Below are 13,892 nucleotides of genomic sequence, written 5' to 3'. Positions count from 1 at the left end.
TCTATAATCGTTTTGCAAACCTTTGTGTAGAATCGTCAAATGGCACCACATGTAGAAGCCTTTACAATATTTTGGGACCCTCCCTCTAATTTTGCCCCCTCTTGACAGACGATCTTATGATCGACCAGGTCGAAGGCGGCAGACAGATCGAGAAGCAGAAGAAGCGAGGACTTGCCCTTGTCCATAGTTTCAAGTAGCTGATTCTTCACGTCTAACGGAGCTGACTCTGTGCCGTGACGAGGACGAAAGCCAGATTGCCTTTTTCCCAGGATGTTGTGCGATTCCAGGTAGGACTGGATTTGCAAATACGCAGCCTTGTCCAGAAATTTCAACAAGAACGGAACAGTAGTAATTGGTCTGTAATTGTTGGGACAGTATGGATCAAGGGTAGTTGTTTTTTTTAGCAGAGGCCAAACCCAGGATTTCTTGAGGGATGATGGGACGATGCCAAAAGCAAAGGAGGCCTTAATAAAGGCTGTGACGAAGGGAGCTAGTGCTCGTGCAGTCTTTGGTTAAGCTGGCTGGGCAGATGTCACCCTTACTTAGCAATGGTTTAATATGCTTCATAATCAGTAGGACTTCTGAAATGGTTACATCCTTAAAGGCAAAGGGTTTTAGTTTTTTCGTGCCATGTGAGTCACCTGAAACTGGCCCGGTGGCAGTGGGCATTGCGTGGGGGGACTTGACCTTAGGCAGGTTGTTGAATTGTCTAGCATGGCATGTTGAATGTTATTACACCATGTTTCATTTTTTACTGTTTGTTGTGTATTGGTGGGGGGAGCAACCAGTTACTTAAAGATGGCAAACAACTCTTTGGACTGAGAATTAGCTTTCTCAATTCTAAGGTTGTATGCAGATGCTTTGACTTCAGAGATAGCCTTTTTGTATAGATTGGCAACTGTCAGGTAGGTATCTCATGTGGAGACGGAAGGACATGATTGCCATTCAGTCAGTGCTGCCCGTTTGGAAGCTCTTATGTCCAGAAGTTCTTGGGTGAACCTTGAATTAGAATGTATGATATGCTTAGATCTTTTTTTCTCCAGTGGGGCACTAACGTCTACTGCTTCTTTAAGAGTGGCGTTGTAGAGCTCTACTAGTTCTGTAGGGTTATTTGAGAATGGTTGTGCTAGAGCTGAAGCTTCTAGGAAGGGGATAATTCTGTCTTTGTTGAGTGTTTTTATGACCTGGCCATAGAGGAAGGCACAGGTGGGCTATTTTTAGCTATTATTCTGGATGGTATATGGAAGTGCAGGAGATGGTGATCGGTCCAGGGCGTGGAATGTTGGAGCTGATGTCAGCAGCACAATTGTGATCTGCTATCCAGTCGGGTTGTCGACTATTTGGATAAAGCCCGGGTCTAGGAAAGCTTTGGCAAAGGCTTTGCCTTTATAGTTTTAGGATCTTTGAAGCCAAGATTAAAATCTCCTAAGAGAATTGCTCTTGTATTGGTTTTTAGATTGTCAATTAAGAGGTGTATGAGATTAGCTTGGGAGTCAAGAAGGGGGCCTGGAGAGTGGTAGACTACATGTAATGTTATATTGTCGTTTGGTGAGAAGTATATTTTTACTGAGAGGGCATCAAAGTTGTCTGCAATAGCAGATTTTTTTCTGTCTAGAATTAAGGGTTTCTTTGATGATTAGGGCAACAGCTCCTCCTTTGTTGGAAGTACTATCTTGACGGAAAATTGTGTAGCCTGGTGGTAAGGTTTGGCAGATGGTTGGTCCAGAAGCTTTGTGTAACCAAGTTTCTGTGATGGGCTGACATGGAGCGTGCATTGATGAGTGCACATTGGATTTGACTGTTAGGGTTGTTACTTATTTTTGTGTTAGTTGGGACATTGGTGTTCTTCTTGGAAAGGCATGAGGCTCTTGGCATAGGGGTGGTGGCAGGAGAAGGCTAAGAGTGGTGTTGCCTACCTAGGTTCTTTGTGCAAGTGGATGAGTTGTGGACAACGTGTGTTCCTAGCCATTGGTTTCTCATGTGGAGGGGTTTAGGGTGTGTGGATGCCTGTACTTCTAGTGGTGGCCTAGGAGAGAAACAGTTGGGCTGGGTAAGGAGATGGGGGATGCGGTGGAGATCTTAGTGAGTGCGATCGGTGTGCCTGTAAGAAGTGCAGGGGGGAAGGGTGTGGGTGGTATCAGATGAGAGCAGGGCAATTTAGGCAGCAGGTTAATGGATTAGAGCACAGTGTAAGGGAGCACCTTCTGTAAAGGTTGACTTCACGTATATAGTGCAATAACCTAGCCCAGTAATGGCAAAGTTAGTTTCCAGTTGGACAGTGTTGGACTATAATTTTATGTTAAAACATGAGAAGGTTACTTGAGAGCTAATGCTAAAAAAGAACTGAAACAATGGTAATCAAAATTGCAGTGGAGCTAAATGATAAAAAGAACTGAAACATAAGTAATCAGAATTTCAGTGGAGCTAGATGCTAAAAAGAACTGAAACAATGGTAATCAGAATTGCAGTGAAGCTAAATGCTAAAAAGAACTGAAACTATGGTAATCAGAATTGCAGTGGAGCTAGATGCTAAAAAGAACTGAAACAAAAGTAATCAGAATTTCAGTGGAGCTAGATGCTAAAAAGAACTGAAACAATGGTAATCAGAATTGCAGTGAAGCTAAACGCTAAAAAGAACTGAAACAATGGTAATCAGAATTTGCAGTGGAGCTAGATGCTAAAAAGAACTGAAACAATGGTAAACAGATTTGCATGCACGTGTAACATGAATTCAGATGTGGAGGGTACAACATCAAGTATGGTAGATAGGCTGTTTAACAGCTGGCAAATGTACTTGTTAATATAAACAGGGCAGCGTGTGATAGTGAAATCAGAAGACAAGATACTTATGGAATATGTATACTGAAGTGGGAGAATGGAAGAACAAGCTCCCGCCAATCCCCTCTCGCGCTTGGCCTAGAGGATCACGGCCTAGACACCCACCACGAGAGGAGTTTGCCTATCTACCAGACGACCAAATACCCTGGTACAGGAACATACGGATGTGCCCACCCACCTGCCCAGCAGCCCGACCTGCCAATGCCGACACCTGCGGCATAGATCAACTCGACTAAACCAAACCAACACATCGTTAGAGATGCCATGACGACCTAGCCAACAGTCAGCACGTCTGTACAAAACGTACACACCGGACACTCCCACACCAATCCACACGAAGAACATACTCAGTGCTATGACGTAGGCGACGGACACACCCACGGACGTGCATCTTTATTATTTTCCACATAGGTTCTCAAAATGCAGAAACGCAAGACGCATAATGAACTTATCTAAAAAGGCTTGCTCGCGCTTCTTCTACAACCATGTACCATAATGAAGAATATAACGAAGACACGATACTGGGGATAGAGCAATATGATACCGTAACCTAAAGCGCAGTGCACCAACGGTTCCACCTATGCACTAGGCCCAAGTAGGCCGCAAGCAAAAGCTTCCATGAACATTAAATGAGCAAGAGCTCGGTTGCTGACCCTGCAGAATGAGCCCGACGAAAGCACACAGCTAAGGGTACAATGTTGCAATCTCGCACGCCGCGAGCCGACGTCAAGGTCGCACCTGCAAATTAAACCAGGCACACAGTGGAAAAAACAATATTAATTGTGCAGAATTCTGTCTCAAACACGGTCCCACCTCACGTGACCAAGCCAAACCTGACAGGATGCCAAAGCCATGGGAAAGAGACGCCTGAATCCCACGTTTCAAGACACAAGCAGATACAATTAAAAGACTCAATGGACATCTGCGACAGTGGGAGTAGTCGGCCTTCCAGCATATGAATAAATCCTCACATTGTCTGCACCTACCCATAGTGAAACATTGTTGCAAATGACAGGTACACCGCAAGCTGGAAACAGCCATGATCCCAGACTGCGAGGCTCGCGAGCGGACCAATCAGAACATGGGGCTTTTATCACTGATGCCATTAGCATTGACCAATCCCCAGGGGTCTTCATGTAACAATTTTTATGTATCAAACTGAAGGGACAACCCAATTATATCACCTGACTAACCCTCAACCACTAATACCGTTCTCTATATGTATGCTATACTAACCCTACCACTCGAGTAACCAATCCAGAGGTTTTTTGCTAACTTTCTAAGGTGACGCAAGTAGCGCGTCATACTAAGGTAAAAAGGGCCTGCGAGCCCCACGATTGTGTGTGTGCCAGGACGGACGCGTACGATCCTTGACCCATCCCTGCCGTTTTGTCTAATAAACAGCAGAATCACCTTGCTTCTTGCGTGTGTCTCATACTCTATCTCTTTTGGGATATGCGGGAGGAGTTGGGGCCTCCGTGCCCGGAGGTCTGCGGACGGCCCGGCCGACCCCGGCAGAATTTCCCCCCGACAAGTTGGAGGCACTGCTGAGATCTGTTTAAGATCTGCTTTTTATTTTTATTTTTCCAGGTAGTCTGGTTGCGAGGAGGCCCGGCGGCGCGGCCCCCTCTGCCACTGCCCCTTCTGAGGACTACAGGACCATCGCGGAACTGCGAGGAGACCGGACAGCGCAATCCGGATATTGGCTGTCGGGAGGCGGTTGAGAAGTATCCCGCCCGCGGTTGGCGAGTGTCCAGACGTGGTCCAGACGAGGGGAGGTGGCGAGCCGCTTGGAGGGGTGCACGCAGTCGAGCGGCCCCGCATCAAGAGAACTTGGTGAGCATGCCACGCACAACAAGCAATGTGAAATTGTGAGGGAGGGGGGAGGAATTAAATACGGGAGGTGGGAGGTGTTGCACAGGTGCGCGGCGAAGGTTTGACAATTTAGTGTTGGAAATGAAATGAATGGTAGCCAAACGAGTGCGAGAGCAGTCGGCTACGTTACGCGAGAGAGGGGGCGGAGCACGAAAACATCACGTGCGGCCGCTCGTAAGACACTGATTGGCCTGGGTCACGACTACGTGTAAAGGGTGTGTGTGTGCGCGGTTTCCTACGATTTGGTAATTATTGATCAATGAGTAGATGAGGATCCCTATTGTTCGAGCAAGAAACTCGATAGGTAGATGACGTTTCCCTGTAGGCGGTAGCTAGCTAGTTGCCCAATATGGAAGATAATTGGCTGGTTAAGCCCTCCTGTCGAGGGGCGTATCACACGCGAGGCGACGCAGTGTGCGCAGTCCGATTATATATTGTTGATTACCTTGTTCCAGGCGTGACAAGAAGACAGCTGTGGGGTTAACGGGGGTAGAGTGCAAGAGTATTAAGAACTTACTAGTAATTTGAAGAGATCGGTGACGTCACCAGTAGGGCTTTCATACACAAGGCATCTATCCTTCTGAGAGTGGTGGGGAAGAGAATTGTGGTAAGGGAGTGGAAACGGGGATAAACCGTAATGAGTTGATCGGGGAAAGGCGAAACGGGGGGACGTGGCTGCGCACGGAGAACGCCGGCCACGGCAAGTGTAGAAGAGGGAGGAGGAGCAAATGAAAAATAGGACGGCTATATAAGAACATCACAAGGGGTACGCAGCCGCAGGGGGCTACGTGCGCCTCGGCCGCAGGGGGCCGTAAGGGTGTTCTGTAAAGGAAGAAAAGAAAGAAAAGAATATACAAATGTAAATACTATATTTTATTAATTTTCCTCAGCGGACTATCGCAAGTCCCCAAACTTACGGGGCCAGGTAAAGGTATAAAGCTGTGTATCGTAAGTGTTAGTAAAGTAATAACTACCAGATAGGGGAAAGATAACGAGTGGAGCGCTACTATGTCATACGGGGCAGGTTCGGGAGGGTGGGGGAACACCCTCACTACCCCACTACAACACATATGTAAAACACTGTCACCCCATAGGGAGAAACTGATCAAATATAGCATAGAATGGACACAGGGGACGGACAACAAAATGACAACACCATGGCCGCCTAACGGTAGCTTTGATCCATATGCCCAACATTCACTATTAAACCATCTGCATAACACATACAAGGGGAAGAAGTTGACACACCACGTGGAGGTGTTTAACTTATGGAGGATGTTCCAGGGGTCCCGACCAGGACCAAATGGAATGTTCACTGTGGGGGAAACACCGGAAGAAAAAGAGATCAAGGAGGAAGGAGAGAATGGGGAAAAGGAGAGTGAAGGCTCAAAGAACACGGGGAACGGACAAGAGGGAGGAGAGAAGAATAACAACCCAAAAGAAAATGAAATAAAAAAGGAACAGAGCGACGATATAACCCTAGCAAAGGTAGTGAAAACGGAAGGAGGGGGGTTGTACCCTTTAAGAGAACTAGGAGAAATAGGAAGAGAACAACTAAGGGCAGCTGAGGGGTACTCGAACCTGACATACAGCCCGCCACCATATGCAGTGACAGGTGTCCACAAGGGAGGGGGGCGGACTAGTACGACGGGATCAGCCTATAGGAAGATGCCAGAGGGGGACGGGAGGACTGGAGAAGAATAAACTGAGGAAATAGGACATGATGAGTGGGCAGCTGCGCAGATACTATTAAAATTACGAGGTACATTAACAGGAGAAGAGAGGGAGGTAGTGAGGAAATTGGACGAGGATAATACCAGGGAGAGTGAAATGAGGGGGGAAGAGCTGATAAGACAAAAGGAAGAGATTTTGGAGGAACGACTAGCAGAGCTAAGGGATGAGCAGAATGAACTAATCAAACAGCTCGAGAGGGAGGAAAGAGAGAGAGCAAGGGAAAGGAAAGAAGGTAAGAACGAGTTGGAAAGAATAAGGGAACGAACTGAGGAGCAAAGGAGAAAAGCCGAAAGGGTAAAAGCAGAAGCAGAAAGGGTATCAAGAGCAGTACTACGAGAGAGGAAAAAGGAAGAAGAAGAGAAAGAAAAGGAAATGGCAATGTGGAAGAAGAGATTACTATCAGAAACAACCAGGAAATACGAAGAAGGGAGGGTGATAGAGAGTATATTAGAAAGGGAGAGGGTGAGATGGGAAAGGAAGAAAGAGGATGAAAGGGTATTGGGAAAGATGAGTAGTGAAGTAATGGAGGAATTAAAAAGGAAAAGGGAGGAAAATGGTAGAGAGACGGAGGAGAGAAATTAAGGGGAAAGAGAAGATAGGAGAGGGGAGAGTGAAGTAAGGAGGTATGTATATAGAGATACAGAAGTAGCCACAACATCAGCACAAAGGGGAGCGGTTGGTAAAGGAGAAAAGGGAGACACGGACCTAATAGACTTAAAAACAGCAACGATCAAGGGGAGAAAGACAGAGTGGGGGCCGCCACATACAGATGACTTTTGTAGTGAGGAAGAAGAAGGAATGGAGAAGGAAGGAAGAAATAGTGACAGGGAAAGCCTAGATAAACTATACACCACTCGGACCAATACAGACTCACCATGGATCTGTATGAGAGAAGTGGGGAGGAAGAGCGAGGAATAGCGGAAAGACAGACACATGAAGCCACACCGTCACCATCCCACCCTACATGGTCAACCACCTCACGCTCACTACGTACAACCAAACTCGCGCCCTTCACAAACGAAATGACACCCTATGTAAGTAGGCTTAGAGACCTCCCTAGACGCAGGCAGGAAGAACGAATACACACGCCCACATTAAATACAGGAAATGATGACAGAAGGGGAAAAGATGGAGAAGAAAGAGTTACGAGCAGGGGAACTACGGACGACATTGACGATGTAAGAAAGACGGAAGAAGAGGAGGGGTGTGGGGACTCAATTTTATGGAACCCAAGGGATATAACGAGACACAACTTAATGCCGCTTCTAGAGAGGGGAGGGGTCAGACCACAATACGTCCCTTGGAAGCATACAGACAAAGAAAATATTAAGTGCAGGCTCCCATCATTAAGTGGAGGTGCGGGTAAATGGATATATGAAATGGAAAAACACACTGCGGGACAGAAACTGGCAGTGGGGGATGTAAAGGGCCTTCTAATATCTATATTATGGGATGCAGCGGATGACATTTGGAAGAGAGCGGGATTCACTGGGGTAACAATAACCAACACTTCGCACGATGGGGCACCATTCGCAAAACTGCAGACATGCACTATGGCAGGCACTAAGGGTACAGTACCCAGACACATCAGACATAGGAGCAATTACCTCACGCAAGATGCGTGAGAACGAAGATCCTGTTGATTAATATCCAGGAAATTCAAGAGAAATGGCGCATGGAAACTAGAGAACAATGGGACAAAACACCACCAATATTCTATCATATACTAGTTTAAGGGCTCCCAGAAGGAGTTCAAAAACAATTGAAGAAAGTGGTGGGAATGGAAGCAAAAGCATGGCCAGAAATACAACTGACAATAGTACATCATTGTAGGACATGGCAAGGTAAAATGAAACAAAAGGTGGAGGACAGGAAAACGGAAGAGGCTAAACTAGTACAGAAAAAACTTACTAAATACACAATGGAAGGGGCACTAATAACTACACCTACAACAATGACCCAAAGCCCCACACAAGTAGTGGCTGCACAAGATCCCTCCCAAGTACCATCCTCACAGACTATAACACCACAGGTGCCGCCACTCCAACCATACACGACCAACATGGGAGGAGGGTACTCAATGCCAGGAGCTGGGTATTATAATTACAACAGGAGAAGAGGAAGAATAATGAGAGGGAGAGGATACGGATATAACACACAACAACAGGTGGGAGGACTTAGAAATTCCTACCCCACCGGTCAACCAGTATACCAGGACAACACAGGAAGCTTTCCATGGCAGAGTAGGGAACCACCAGTGTGTTGGATTTGTGGATTAGTAGGACACATGTCACGCACGTGTAGAGTAAGACCAGGACCACCATCATGGAGCGAGCAGGGACAACTAAGGCCCACACAGGAACAGCAGGGGATACAGCAACAGCAGACGTTGCAACGGGGAAACGAACAGCAACAACTAGTAACACAACAACAGGTAGCGACAATACAACAACCCCAAGCACAACAAACACAACTGGGTAGGGTGACAGTACTAGGACACAACCCTTACACAGGAAACGGTCAATCGTTGTACCCTCAATAGGACAGCCCACAGACGGCCTTGGTGTGTCCCAAAATGTCAGTAACCCCTAATAGTGCGGAGGAACCACGCATAGAGGTGACGATAGGCGACAAAAAATGATCATTCCTTGTTGACACTGGGGCGACCCGGTCTTGCATAAGGGAAGGTAAGTTTAAGATGTCAGGCGAAGCCATGAACACCCAAGGATTCTCTGGGGCTAGGGGGTTGGTTCCCTTTACTGATAACATTCCCTTATCAATAGGGGATTACGACATGTCAGTCCCACTTTTATATTCTAGTGCCTCACCAGTAAATATACTGGGGAGAGACATCATGAACAGGTTGAATATGACGATCTCCTTTACGGAGGACGGCATAATTTGCTCTACTCCAGGGATTAACATGCTCACAGCACGACAGATTATGCAAGCATACTGCGGACAGACAGCGATTAGGGCTGAGCCAGTAGATGGTGAACTATTCCAGTACGGGACAGACATGGCATTTGCATGGATGCCAGGGATAGAAGGAAAGATCTGGAGGAGGCCAGCAGCCTATTTGTTCAGACCAGAAACACCAGCAAATGAACAAGAAGGAAAGGTGATTTTAGTGGACATAGAAAGCATTATAGCAACAGCTGATTACATTGCGGTGCATGCCCAGGACAGAGAAGGAAGAGCATGGAGGGCAGTGATAGCACTAGCAGAGGGATGTAGACTCACCCAGGTGTCAGATGAGGAACTGTTCTCAGAAGAAAAGGAGGAAGGTGAAATGATGTTTATGATGAGTGAGGAAATATGGCTAAGAGTAGCGTACAAACAAGTGGCACAGAAAATGGCAATGGCACTTGAAGCACCCACATCCACCCCAGTTCCCTTCTTTAAGGAGGATATGTCAAAAGTACCCACATCATTATGGACTACCAGCCCCTACGACGTGGGGTGCATAAAAAGTATAGGGGGAGTAAGGATAAAATTGAAAAAAGGTGCAATACTCCCCAGAGTGAAACAATACCCACTATCAAAAGAGGCAGCTGAGGGTATATATGAAACAATAACGGCCCTTATAAATAATGGCATATTGGTCCCCTCAGAATCACCATGTAACACGGCTGTATACCCAGTGCGCAAGGCTAAAGGGGGGGTCTTGGCGCTTCATACAGGACCTCAGGCCCTTAAACAACATAGTGGAAGCAGAATACCCCATAGCCACAAACCCGGGCACAATATTGTGTGGCATTCCAGCAGAAGCATCACGATTTACAGTGATCGACCTTAAAAATGCTTTTTTCTCAATACCATTGCACCCAGACTCACAAGATCTGACAAGCTTTACTTACAGAAAGACATAGTGGAAACACACCAGATTGCCACAAGGGTACTGCGAATCACCCTCAATATTCAACAGAGTAATACAGATGGATTTGGGTAACATTGCAGTAGAAAGCACAGTGTTGCAGTATGTCGACGACATAATAATTTGCAGCACAAACGAAAAAACATGCAGAGAGGACTCATTAAAGATGCTGACAATATTGGCTGAAAAAGGTTATAAGGTAGACATGGAAAAGTTACAGTACTGTCAGGAACAGGTACTTTACATTGGTCAGCTGATATCCCAACATGGAAGAAAGATTGCACCACAAAGGGCACAGGCCATTTCAAAAACACCAGTGCCACAAACAGTGAGGGAACTGCAACTATTCCTAGGTTTGTGTAACTACTGTAAAGCATGGGTATTTGATTACAGCTCATACATAGGACCCCTGCTTGAGGCGTTAAAGGAAGCTAATAAAGGGGAGAAAAAGTTGGGGTGGACAATGGAAATGGATGAGGCTTTTGATGAACTAAAAGATGCGATATCAACTGCTCCGGTACTGGCAACCCCAGACTATGAGCGACAATTCTTTATATTTTCACATTGCGACTCAGCAGTAATGAAAGCAGTGTTGGCTCAAAAAACAAGCATGGGCTACAAACCAGTTGCATTATACAGCGGCCACTTAGATCCTGTGATGTTAGGTCATTTCCCTTGTGAACAAGGTCTCGCCGCAGCTGCTTTTGCGGTAGAGAAAGCGTCAGCGATCACCATGGGGTGCCCAATCACGCTATTTGTGGAACATGCACTATTTGCTATATTGAACAAACCTAAGTCCACCCTAACCACGCAAAGGGCATCAGGCTATGAGATCATCGTATCTAGAGCTGAACTATCAATTGTTAGATGTAGCACGGTCAAGCCTGCAAGGTTTTTAGCAGAAGTAATTGAGGAAGGAGATTATGCACACGATTGTACACAAATAACTGAAATCTACTCATGTACTAGAAAGGTTGAAGAGAACGCACTAGAGGGTGGTGAGCTACTGTTCATTGATGGGTCATCAACAATTGACCAAAGGGATGGCATAAGGAGGACTGGGGCAGCGGTGGTAAAAATGATGGAGGTACCGGTGTGTGTGGCAATGAAATGTGTACAACTACCACAGCATTACTCTGCCCAAGCAGCGGAGTTGGTCGCACTGATCTTGGCGTTACAGGAAAGCTTTGACAAACGAGTGACCATATATTCTGATAGCGCATATGTTACGTCCACTGTCCACTCAGGGCTGTCAAAATGGAGAAGAAGAGGGTTTAGGAGAGCTGACGGCACTCCAGTGCAACATGCTTTCTTATTGGCTGAACTAATTGAAGTCATAAATGACCCCCAAGAATTAGCTTTGGTCAAATGTACCGCACACACTAATGGTGAAGACCACATTTCAAGAGGGAATGCAGCAACAGACGCACATGCGAAGTATGCTGCATATTTTGGTGAGATATGGATCCCCCCAGAGTCAGAGAGAGGGAGAGGGAGGGGAATGGCTAAGGAAATGTTGATAAGAGAAGGGTACACCCATCTCCCTGCCACACAGATAATGGAGCTACAAGTGGCTGCACCAATGGCAGAAAAAGAAACATGGGTAAAAAGAGGATGCACAATGTCACCAACTGACACACTATGGCGCCAGGGTAACACTGGAAAGATTGTAATGCCACTAGCACTATTGAACACCGCCCTGAGGCAACTACACCACCCAGCCCACACAGGCAAGGAAGTAATTGCAGCACGAATTAGAGAAGATTGGTTCTGCCCCGAGTTAAATTCCCATGTGTCAAATTTTATCAGCAATTGTCTCACATGCCAACAGTTCACGGCCGGTCACACGCTGAAGGTGATAAAATGTACTATACCCCGGCCAGAGGGACCCTTCCGACATCTCCATATTGACTATGTTGATATGGTCAACGTATGTCAAGGAAATAGGTATATGATTGTAGTAGTATGCCCATTCTCGAGGTGGATTGAAGCAGGGCCCTGTTCACACCCAGAAGCATTCAGAGCAGCTAAATTCCTAGTGAGGGAGGTCTTCCCCAGGTGGGGAGTGTGCGAGGTACTGCGGTCAGATAATGGCCCGCATTTCGCAAACGAAATGTTCCAGCACATCACATCCTTACTGAACATCAAACATAAATTTGCATGTGCATACCACCCACAGGCCAACGGTGTATGCGAACGCCTGAATGGCCTACTAAAGGAGGCAATTGCAAAAATACAGCAAACAACAAAGAAGAGTTGGTTGTATTGCCTTCCGCTAGCCCTATTTGAGCTAAGAAATAGACCAGGTTCCGACCACCACCTCAATCCTCACGAGGTGATTACCGGACGTCAAATGCGCCTTCCACTAACGCCAACATCAAGAGCATTCACAGACCACGAGAATACTGCAACTGTTCTTGGTGATGAAATGTACCAATATGTGTCTTCTTTGATTACTAGTGTAGTGTTTGTGTCTCAACAGCTCGAGCGCACGCGGGGCGGGTCTAACAGCGACCAACGAGAAGACGCGGACAAAGAACTGGAAAAGGAAAGACTGTGCAAAGTTGCTAAAGGTGACGACGTACTACTACGCAATTTCAACAGAAAGTGGAACAGCCCACGCTTCACTGGCCCTCATCTGGTAGAGGAGGTATCAACAAGAGCAGTAAAGCTACAAGACAACCGTGCCTGGAATCACCTACACGACGTAAAGATCTACAAACCCCAGACCCGCCCCAGCGCCACCGACAGGCCCACTGGAAGAACTACTACAGCGTCACCAATGGAGGAAGAGACTTCTACCACAACTAACGGCCAAAGTGTCCCCATACCCTGCCACCCCCCAGATTCCCCAGAGACAATTACCAGAAAAGAAAGGGGTGATCCCATACCGTCCACCCCATGGTCACACGATCAAAGAGTAAAGAGACTTCCGCCAGTTGAGCCCAAACCCTCTGCCCATTTCCCCATACCCACTGCAGTAATAACTGAACGGAAAGACATTGTCTTGCACATTTACACATGTAAACACTTGAATGTTCTCTTTCTTTTCTCTCGCACATGCAGGTACAGCGTATTATTATACTGCTAAGAAAGTAGATAAATAACAAATTCACTGCCCAGGAGTAGATGGTACCCTCAGATGATAACTACCCAGATGAATTGTCACACCAATTTGTATATGAAATAAAAAGGCCAACGTACCTGAAAAGAAGGAGGGTACGTGTCTACTACACAACATTCCTCTTGGCCATAGAACATTCAATGCCCCACCTCCAACCATACTTGCCTGCCCTAAGAGATAGATCGCTTAGATTGGCGTGGGAACAGCTCTTCGCCTGGGCACTGAATGACTATTTGATAGGGAGAGCTTAATAAACAACAACTAACAATAATAACAAGCATATTGAGAATTTTCAGGCGGGCAACTTTAACGTCGCAAGAATAAGCTGCCGGACTGCAGCAAGGTAAGAGCAAAATGCCGGTGAAATTAGCATATGTAATAAAGTTGATAGGGATTTTAATGATCACCGGTTTCTTGGCTGCCTATGTATGGCAGTACAGCTAT

Source organism: Ambystoma mexicanum, chromosome 3p (assembly GCF_040938575.1).
Source record: "Ambystoma mexicanum isolate Mex_15411 chromosome 3p, UKY_AmexF1_1, whole genome shotgun sequence".
Classification (NCBI taxonomy): domain Eukaryota; kingdom Metazoa; phylum Chordata; class Amphibia; order Caudata; family Ambystomatidae; genus Ambystoma; species Ambystoma mexicanum.
The sequence above is the reverse complement of the archived record's forward strand: the minus strand, read 5'-3'. Positions refer to the sequence as shown.